At 44.1% G+C, this 8375-nt stretch overlaps 1 long non-coding RNA gene across 1 annotated transcript in view; it reads right to left on the reverse strand.

The window, feature by feature from the left end:
* Positions 1-3701: 3701 nt before the first annotated feature.
* Positions 3702-8375, reverse strand: part of LOC112213214 — a 22497-nt gene continuing 17823 nt past the window's right edge. The window contains exons 2-3 of the long non-coding RNA XR_004462128.1: positions 6823-6830; positions 3702-3711 (exon numbers count right to left, since the gene is read on the reverse strand). This is a non-coding gene — a long non-coding RNA (uncharacterized LOC112213214). The remainder of the gene's footprint in view (positions 3712-6822; positions 6831-8375) is intronic.

The raw sequence follows: 8375 nt of genomic DNA on the forward strand, positions 1-8375 counted from the left end.
GTAACATCCTTAAAGAGGTGTATCGCGGCGTTCGATTTATTTTCGTAATCCATCGATTCCGCCACGCCGTTCGATAGCCGTATTCTCTGCTGGCTGTAATCATCCCACTAAGCGGACTATCATTAGGGGCAACATTCGCGTGTAGCAGACGTTGTAATAAGAGCACCGAATCATCCCGCTGACCATTTAAACGCGTTTCCCGCGTTCCAGTCATCGTGCGCGCGTGCACATTCCGTGAAGCGGAGAGAAAGAAAAAGATTAACGTGTAATATTTAAATCGTTGCACGATACGGAAATACCGTTTCGAGATGAGTAGCTCTAATACCTGAGTCGCCCGAAGCCAATACCGATCAAAGTTTGACCGGAGACCAACTACTTGGAATCCCTTGTTGATGCAGCTAAAGTTTGAGCGAAGGAGCTACTTGAAACGTTCTGTATTAATACGAGTTAACCGTCATAATATGCCGTAACACAAAATTTCATTCGTAAAAATTTCTACCACGAACTTACGATACGACCGACGTCAGAGTTTAGTTGGAAAACGATGTAAAATCTACTTTGTAAAAGTTCCGCGAAAATATTTAGAAGAAAAGCAACGTGGATTACGGTGTAACTGGATAAACTAGTTGTACAGAATCCTCCGTATTACAAGATAAACGCTACGATATAGAATCGAATTTCGACAAATTCCGTCTAAATACTTAGAACAGGATCCACGTGACAAATTTTTGATCGTCGCGCGGACGATTTCGAACCAGCACGAAGCATCGTCAAGGACGGTCGATAGGCCGATAGATTTTATTACGACCGCCACGTCCAGTCGTATCTCCCGCGGCAGAAAATTCTTTTATAGCGCTTTTTCCGCGAGATAGGAAACCGGATACGATTAATCCGAGCCCGCCGGGCCTCGATGATATTATGGCTGATAATTGGTCGTTCAGGTATCTCTGGAACACGCGAGAGAAAGAAAGAAAGAGATGGACAAAGGAGAGAATGGAGAGGCAAAGGATGGACACGGAGGCGGCGGGGTGGTTAACCAGCGAGATAACACGGCGCAACTCGGCCTCGACCAACCCATAACTAAGCTACGCCTTATTTAAGGCATTATAAGGGCCCTAATTAATACAATGTAGGGGTAGGCGAGATTTTTTTACGAGGCCGCGAGGTTTTATCGCCAATTAAGCCACGGTGCGCTACGGAGCCGGCTGCGGAATGTAAGTAGAGAGAACTGGAGAGAGGCTCCAGGCCGAAAGCGGGACGAGGAAGAGGAGGGAAAATTAAAAAAGAAAGAAGGGACAGGAAGATCGTATGGCTAAATGTTTCCCTATAACGCTGTAAAACGATCGGAAAGTATTTAAGCGATACTTTCAGTGGCTTCATATCGATGTTTTACGCTCTTTCCTCGAATTCGTTTATAGTAGCGCTTGTAATTACTCGAATGATTCAGATATTGCAATGTAATATCAAAATGTATAGGCAGAAGTAACGATTATTTCTAAAATAAACAAACCTAAAGAATAATTTCAGAGAAGATCAAAATAGAAAGCAGCTTGGAATTAATATTTTCATTCTACAATTTGATATTTACAAATTTCATTTCAAATATTCACCGAGTAATATTTCCAAAAATTTAACGAACGATCGACGTTAAACGAAATTAATGTTGTAATTCAAGAGCAAAAAATTCTAGCTAAGCGTGATATTAAAATTAACGAACGCTTACTCGTCGTACAAAAGGAAGAAGAAAATATAAGACGTTTCAGATATTTTCAGAAATATTTTAAATGACTCACCGACTGGAAACGTCGAAGACGATCTGGCCTCCGAGGAAGCAATGTTCTCGGCGGTAATACTCGAAAAAGAAACATCCGTTGGAATTTAATCCACTTTCCGTTGCATTTCCCGCACCAGCTTCGGTTCTAATCGAAGGCTCGCCGATTCTATCGTGGAATTGATTTCCTTCTCATCTGAATATAATTTTCCCCGGACGATCACGGCCGCCGAGGATAATGACGGAGTTACGCCGTAACACCTCCGAGGCATCTCTCTCCCTTTCTTTTTCTTCTTTTATATACATACATAACGTATATGCATTGTGCTCTGCACAGAGAATGTTCAAGCGTACCGTAAACCAGAATTGTACACCATACACGCCATAGAACTGGCCTGTGTTTATATCAGTGTTCGTACACTCGTATACTGGAACGATAAACTATCATGCTCCACTGACTACTCGAGGTGAGCCTCGAAATTTGACAGACATGACTGTAACGAATTGTAAGATACGCCGCGCTGTTACAATCGAAAGAGATTCGGTGGACAGTTTGTAACATTGCAATTTGCTGCGTATCGTTAAGACATGTAGTCCATACCTATTCGATCCTAAAATGAAATAAAAAAATGGTTTTGTAGTATAGAGTCAATTTAAAACAAGCAAAATATATGACTTATTACTCGTACCTTTTTTTCTCTACCTTCACGCGCGTTGTAGGAAAGCTACAAAATCTTGACTCTCACCATCCAAGTCTTCTTCGCTCTTAACACGTTCGTTGCTATCATCGAACCATTATCGATGTCCAACAGCTATAAAAAAAACAAAAAGAATCTCTTACCCATCATATTAGCCCCTAGCGATCATCGTAAGAAAGTTTGAAAATTCGACTCTCTAAAGCCTTCTTTACCCTTGACCGACAAAGAGGATAAAGAATCGGTTAACGATGCAACCAATTTCGAAATTACTCTACTACGAGAAACGAGAAATAAACTTATCGCGTTCTCTCGTCGCGTTACTCGCGTACATACGATCGTCGTGAGAAAGCTTCAGAGACCTAACCACCGAACGCTTCTCCACCCTGAAACAACAAAGTGGCATCTCGCGGCACGTAACCCTTGCCGTTCGTCCTAACAGTTCGTCCCCACTGTCCATCGTAATCGACGTTTCGGATTCTTTACGGAACAACGGACCGTTCTACCAAGATTTATCGGCCGTTCGATCGTATTTCATTACTCGGCTGACCCTCATTGTCCGGTGTGCGCGACATATTTCCATCGGGCTGTAAACGGTCGAAGGAGCCGCGCGGCGACCGCACATTTCGTTCGGTTAGCCTCGTGGCTAATTCCCGAACGTCCGGCCGTGGACGAAGTGCATAAATAACCGGGCAATCGTGGGTGACGAGTTTTCGCGTCGCGTACGACGAGCTTAAATCTCCCCGGGGCCCAAAGTGACGCCTCGTAATGCGGGGTTTGCTCCGTTCGAACGACGACACAAGCGCATCGACGTTACGGTCCCGCATTGGCAGGCGTTTGAAATACACTCGGCTGAATTATGAACCGTAAAAACAAGTATAGCGGCCGGAACGAAACTCCGTAGGGCTTTAACCCGACTGGTAACCGTAGGCCGTAGGTAACCGTATTCACCCTCGCCAAGGGTTATTACTGTGCGTGACTCGGTGTGGTCTGCGGTCCAAACACCTCGCCAGGATGCCTTCTGCAACGTAGAATAACAGAAAGAGAGGCGAACACGGTTAGGAAATGGGAAAGAGAGAGAATAGAACGAGGCGAACACGAGCGTAGACGAAAGAAGAAACGGAATGCGCGGTGGACGACGGAACCACCTCTGGTCGCGAATTCGAGTGGCAAGCGCGCCTCGTTAACAGCTCGTCTCGTTTCGAATACGAATGGGATACCGCCAGTAATTTCTTCAGGGTTAGTCTTCTTTATGTAAGCGAGCATTGTTCTCTTCGTGAGAGGATTTTCGGCTTAGATGTTGGGTCATGCGTGTGGTGAAGATGGAACGTTTGGAATAACGTTATTTCATCCCTTATGGCATACATTTTTTTACGGTTCAGCGATCGAAACTTGCTCGATAACTCAACAAATAAAATTAATAAGTTACGAGCTGTACCGCGTTTATCGGTTTCTGCAAGGAATCACCTGTGTAGGAATAACAATATCTACTAGTTTCCAACCAAGCCTCGCATTTCCACCTTCGAGAATGTATCTCCACGTCTAAAAATTAATAATATTCTTAATAATCGCGAATAAATGAATTGATAAACCATAAAACATCCGAGCATTTAATACCCGCAATTCTTGCGCCTATCGAAACATCCATTCTGCCATTTTGTTCGCTCAAAATCAATAAACATCTGCGGTTTCAAAAATCCCTTCAGAACGCTATAAACAACACGACGTAACGATACATCCATTAAAGATCTCGGTGGACACACGATCCCCGAGGTGCCTTAGAATCGAAACACAATGAAAACAGGAATGACCACCTGGTAACGAGACAAAGAGAGGCGTAAAAAAAAAGGAAGAAAAAGGCGAAAAGACTCGAAGGTTAAGTACCAATCGAAATAGCCTTACGCGCTTCGTTCGAGGAAGGTTGGAGGCGGCAAGGGCATCGGCTGTTCAAGGATTGGAACGCGAACCGTGTCAAGTATCCTTCGACGTGGAGGTGTGGTGACCAGAAGAAACGAAAGGCATCGGGTCTCGAGGATGAAGAAGAAGAAAAGGAGATGGACATTAGCGTAATGACGTCCAGAGTGAGGCGTAATGACACCAGGGTCATCGAGCGATACTGCAGTGGATCATACGGCGAGGTCGTGATGGCGAGGTCGTTCCCTCCACCTGAACCACCTCGAACGCCACCACCATCACCACCACCACGCTCTCTCTCTCTCTAGCTTCCTCTCTCCCTCTCCTCTCCTGCTTATTCTTCCTCCACCACCTCCTCCTCCTCCTCCTCCTACTTCTACCTGACTCCTACAGCTCCTCTTTTCCTCCTCGTATTCGCAAATGCGCCCGCGGAATGAGCCGGCTCGGCCCCGACTTGCCCGCCAATAATAATTCTTACCGGATTCAATTTGAATAATGCCGCGTGCGGTTTCCATCGGCATGCCCGAGCACGCCTTATTATCTCACGTACCAACTCGCCTACTCGATATCCATCGATGGTAGGTATATCCCCCTCCTCGCCCCAGCCACCATTATATTTTTCCCCTCTACATCCACCGACACAGAGAGGATCTTTTCCCTCGATCCTCTTCCATCTCGGATCGCTCTTTCGTTCCTTCTTCGTTCCTTCTTCGTTCCTTCTTCGCCCCTTCTTCGTCCCTTCTTCCTTCCTTCTTCCCCTCTCGGCCCCATTCCGCTAGTTCGCGCGAGTACCTTGCCGATGGTTACAATTCTAGGATTTATCTCTCCTTTATCCTTTCATTCCTGTCTCTTGGTTAATGTCGTCGCGCTCTTTTCTGCCCCCTTCGCCGCGGCCTCAACGCCGTGTTGCTCTCGCCTCGTTTTATAGAAATCCGCCAGGAAAAGGAGTACGTTTGAAATACACGGTGGCTCGATCCAAGTATCGAAGGATAAGAGAAGAGAAGAGAAGGAAAGAGAAGAAGGAAATAAGGGGCGAAAGATCGCGGAGATATAAAGTGTTTATACTCCGGAATCGCCCTGCTGGAATCGATTTCCAGTCGATCCCCGAGTCTGACCCTTTCCAACAACGATCGATACATATGTACGTCTATCCCCGAAGATTAATGCGATATTGCGCCAACTTTCGTCACGTGGAATTACAATCCCCATCCCCTTCTAGCAAATTAACCCATACTTTACCGTCCTCGTTTTTTCCTTCTTCGTTTCAGCTACCGATCTCCCTACTTGTTTTATCAAAATTACTCGCGCCTCTTCAAACCTCCAGCAATTTCTACTTGTTCTCTCTCTCTCTCTGTTTCTTCCGATGTTCCTCGGTCTCGCTCTTCCGTCTATCTGCTTCGTTTTCGCGCTTTCGATCTTCTTCGTTCGAGAAGATACATCGAATCCGCGTTAGAGATCCTCGCCACGAAAATTCCCAGGCCATCGGTAGTACTCTTCCTCGTATATGCCATATCGAAGACGGTATGTGCGCCGTCACGGTCCACGGAATAGTCTGTTTTCCTCTTTCTTTCGCCAGTCTGTCCCATCTTGTCGAAGAAATCAACTATACCAACCAAGTGACGACAGATCCTCTTCGCGAGCTCCGACTTTCGACTGACACGTTCAAAGAGTCGATGCACTTATTGTCACGCGTTCTCTTGCCCGTGACTTCGAGTCACGGTTGCCGCTTCTTTGGTCTCGTCAGCTTCACGCCATTTGCAAATTCGTGACACACGTTCCGACCAACGTCTGACTTAACGAGCCTTGTTCTAAGATAATTTGCGCCTGAAATAAGCAATAGATATGGAAATTACGGCGACAGGTTGTTACCCTCGTGTAGTTTTTCATCGTTCGATCAGAAAATTGATAGCGAAGTAAGATGAATTCAATTTTGATTACGACTTTTTTTCTTCCGAGTATTTTAAACGGAGATTAATGCCAAATATCGTCTTGTTGAATCACGTTCGGTTTGCAATAACAGAAATACAAAAATCATATCGTACGATATTGATTTCAAAACAAATGTCAAAAATAAAAAATGGAACGGTGAAATACCGTCGACTCACACGGTTGATATCTGGTACTGTTATTCGATAGAACGGTAGACAGATATATGTAGAACAAAGTTATAGCGAAAAGCATTATTTAATAAAATTGGTTGACAAAAATTGGATCTAAAAATATTCATTGAATGCCGATACACATTTAAAAAAAAAATAGATGAAATGTAAAATAAATGTCGAAAAGTATTGCCTGATATTCTCTTTTTTAAAGTCGCTGCAACTAATTTATCGCCATTTCGACAATGAACAGCTGAAAGCAACGTCACAACATTTTTCATACCGTGGTTAGAGTTTCGTGCTCTAACTTCGTAGACTGCCGTCCCTTTTCTCGCTCGTCGACATAATGTCCTTTCAACCCCCTTTTAAAACCCCTAAGCAGTAACAGTTACAATGTGATAGGGAGCTCTCTAGCCTCATCGACTTCGACATTTCAGTCAGAGAGAAAACTGTACGTGACTGCCATTACCAAGGAACCATCTTCGTCAAAATGCTTCGCGTTTATTTTTAAAGTTGCTTTTTTTTGATAAAAAAAATACACGTTGTAGATTACTCCTTAAGTATGTGATAAAATTGTTAACAATATCGTAATTATCATTATTATCTTAACACTTATATTATAATTTTAAAGCTATAAATATCTTGCTACCGATTCTAAGGTTGAATCCATTTTACAAAAACATTAACGAATATATCGTATTCCTAATATATCGTAATCTAAACATTCGGAAAAGTCAAACGACGCGCGCTAATAAACTATATTTATTAGGAGATTCGCAGGATGACGATCTGATGGACGCCAATCGCACAGTTATCGATTACCTGTCGCCAGAATCAAATAGGAGATTGAGCGGACTTGTGGTTTGAAAGAAAAACCACTGTAGCATATGTGTCCCGTAGGGGTGCTTTTTATCGGAACCATTATAAAGGTTTTTCAGAAAGTTTTCGACAGCCTACCCCAGCAACATCCACCGCCTGAGAAATACATTGAATGCAGGGTTGCCACAACAAAACCGTTTGCTTAAATCTACGAACAAAATACTTAAAACTACTATCGGTTACACGTTAAATAAAGAAATGAAAATAACGTTCGATAAAATGTTTATCTATCGTCGACTATGATAAAATCTATATTGAATTGTTTAGTTCTGAATTTTCAAATAAAGAAAGTGCGACTAAGAGGCGTAAATACAATGTTGGAAAGCTCTTCTTTCGTGCTTTCGCTGACTTTTGAAATAGTCAGATTCCAAAGGCAAATCTTAACGACGTTTAATCATTAATAACGCGACTTCTTTCATGCTATTACTCATCGCACAAGCCTATAATCAAAATACAAACGCCCAACAAACATCCCAGCGAACCTAATGTCCAAATTAAACAAAATCTGTTTATCATTACGATGTTCTCGGTGTCATCTGCTCGAGGGACATAAATACAAGCTGCGGGGATGACTCGGCTGCGCGCATCCGCCGCCTCTCTCAATCTAAAGCTCGTCGGGGGAAATTAAAACGGCCCGCAATCATTCAACAAAATGCCTCTACCTGGTTTTATTGGTCGAAAAAGCGGGATTTACGTGGAGAAAGGGAAATAAAGGGAGAAAAGAAAGAGAGAGTTGCTCGTCCGGAGCTCTGCTCCTTTCGCTGTTTGGCTGTTTGCGATTCAATACGACAGAAACATCGGGCCCTGGCGAGTCGCCGAAAGGAAAAAGACAAAACGAGCCGACATCGGGGGCCGCAGCAGGCTCCACCGCGAGGTAAATCGAGAAGCTGCGCCGCTAGCTGCGAGTCGAGGAGCCGTCCGGGTGCGGACGACCAAGAGGACTCATGATTCAGTTAGGAGGTTTGAGGTTTGAGGTCTGGCCGTCATTATGTCGCCTGCCGCCGTAGCTGGCGGCTT

This window comes from Bombus impatiens, unplaced genomic scaffold (assembly GCF_000188095.3).
Source record: "Bombus impatiens unplaced genomic scaffold, BIMP_2.2 scf_0033, whole genome shotgun sequence".
NCBI classification, from domain to species: domain Eukaryota; kingdom Metazoa; phylum Arthropoda; class Insecta; order Hymenoptera; family Apidae; genus Bombus; species Bombus impatiens.